The following is a 2,403-nucleotide window of genomic DNA, read 5'->3' as shown; positions in this document are numbered from 1 at the left end:
CTGGACCCGAGAGGGAGAACCCATTTGCCATCGTTGTAAACAACCTGGGCATATTGCTAGATTCTGTCCGAGCACACTAGACCAGCAACCACCTTTAAACTAATAAACCCCACTGCTGAGGCCCAGGCGGTGGGGACAAGGGACATTTCAAACAATCAGGGGGCCAGTACAGCTTTTGTGGGAGAATGTCCACTTATTGAGGTGTGTATGGGAGGAGTTAAAATGACGGCATTATTAGACACAGGCTCTCAGGTTACACTGGTGCAGCAGCAGGTAATGGATCTCCATTTCTCTGAAGTGAATAAAACTGACACACCCCTGTTGTTCGCCTTAAAGGCAGCCAATGGACTTGAGATACCATACTCAGGCTATGCGGTTATGGATTTTGAGGTAGAAGGGGTGGAGATACCAGGAAAAGGGGTTGTGGTTGTGAGAAATGACTGTTCCACACACCCTTTAATTATTGGTATGAATGTTATTAGTGCATGCTGGAATGATGTTTTTGCCAAAGGCAAGTCTGCTTTTCACCCTCAAAAGCTGAAGTCCTGCAGAGCATGGAAAGAGGCATTTGCCGTCTGCCAACAGACTGTCACCACCAAGACTGATGGCTTCTTAGGCTATGTTCGACCTGCTAGCCGCAGGGGAATCAAGGTGCCCCCAAACTGTGAAGTGATGGTCTGGGGCCGGACGTGTAAAGGCAAGGGTGGGACAGAACGCTTGGCCCTAGTGGAGGCATTACCTGATGCTGGACCCTGGGGGGTGGCCCGAACACTGTCAGTAGTCAAAGGAGGGAGGCTCCCTATCCGGGTCTGTAACCCTAATCCATACCAAGTGACTATAGGACGCTACCAGAAAATGGGCCAGTTGTATCAGGTGGAGGAGTCGGATGTGGAGTTGGACAGTGACCTTAGCCTGACAATGGGATCCGATGGTGTGATCGAGGTGGGCGTAGTTGAAGCAGCTGGGCCCGAAGAGCCTGCGATCCCTGAAGAGGAGGTGAGTCAACTGATTAACAGCATAGACTTGACCCCCCAGCAGAAGGCCGAGCTCCAGACCCTGCTGCAGAGGTGGCGAAAGGTGTTTGCTGTGAATGAGGAGGATTACGGAAGAACTGATTTGGTCCAACACCAGATCCACACAGGTGATGCACCACCCATTAAACAAAAGTATCGCCCTTTACCACCACTGATGTACAAAGAGATAAAGATACTTCTAGCAGATATGCTGAACAAAGGTGTCATTCGGGAGAGTAGCAGTCCCTGGGCAGCCCCCATTGTGTTGGTGAGGAAAAAGGATGGCAGTTGGCGATTTTGTGTAGACTACAGGAAATTAAACACAGTAACTCATAAAGATGCGTTCCCACTCCCCCGAATTGAAGAGACTTTAACATGTCTGACCAGAGCCGAGTGGTTTTCCACACTAGATCTTGCCAGTGGATACTGGCAAGTGGAAATGGATCCTAAGGATCGGGAGAAAACTGCATTTACCACTCCTCTGGGTTTGTTTGAGTTTGATCGCATGCCTTTTGGACTCTGTAATGCCCCTGCCACCTTCCAGCGCCTGATGCAGCGGTGTCTAAGTAGTCACCTTTCTGAATCTGTTTTGGTATATCTGGATGATATAATAATCTACTCACCTGACTTCTCTACTCATCTACAGCAGTTGGAGAATGTCCTGCAGAAGCTGTGGCAACATGGACTGAAGCTGAGGCTGGACAAATGTAAGCTGTTTCACCGTCAGGTGAAGTTCCTGGGGCATCTTGTCGACCAACAAGGGGTAAGACCAGACCCTGAGAAAATCCAAGCTGTCCAGGACTGGCCTGTTCCCTCTACCACCCGTCAGGTCAGAGCCTTCCTTGGCCTGGCAGGTTATTACAGGCGATTCGTCCCAGGGTTTGCTAGGTTGGCTCGACCTTTAAATGCTCTGCTCGTGGGAATTTCTAGCAGGTCAAGCATGCAGGTCCAGTGGTCGGCTGAATGTCAGGAAGCCTTCAACAGTTTGAAACGTGCTCTTACCGAGCCCCCTATTCTGGCTTATGCAGATTTCCTGGAGCCCTTTGCACTTTATACTGATGCCAGTAATCAAGGCTTAGGTGCTGTGTTAGCTCAGGTGCAAGATGGCAAGGAACGGGTGATTGCATATGCCAGCAGGAGCCTACACCCCACCGAGCGAAATGACAAAAACTATAGTTCCTTCAAACTGGAACTTTTAGCTCTAAAATGGGCCATCACTGAGAAGTTCAAGGATTACTTGACAGGTGCCAAGTTTGTCGTGTATACTGACAACAATCCCGTGGCCCACTTACAGAATGCTAGACTTGGGGCAACAGAGCAACGCTGGGTGGCACAGCTGGCATCCTTCGACTTTGAGGTTAAGTACAGGGCTGGAAAAGAGAATGCTAAT

At 49.7% G+C, this 2,403-nt stretch overlaps 1 pseudogene; it reads left to right on the top strand.

Annotated features, from left to right (window-relative positions):
• The first annotated feature begins 207 nt into the window (after window positions 1-207).
• On the top strand, window positions 208-1,349 carry LOC148100208 (uncharacterized; annotated as a pseudogene).
• The last annotated feature ends 1,054 nt before the right edge of the window (window positions 1,350-2,403 follow it).

The sequence above is a fragment of the Neolamprologus brichardi genome, chromosome 12 (genome assembly GCF_056152115.1).
Source record: "Neolamprologus brichardi isolate AB-2024 chromosome 12, ASM5615211v1, whole genome shotgun sequence".
Taxonomy (NCBI): domain Eukaryota; kingdom Metazoa; phylum Chordata; class Actinopteri; order Cichliformes; family Cichlidae; genus Neolamprologus; species Neolamprologus brichardi.
Note: the sequence above shows the minus strand (reverse complement) of the source record. Positions and strands in the feature narration are given on the sequence as shown.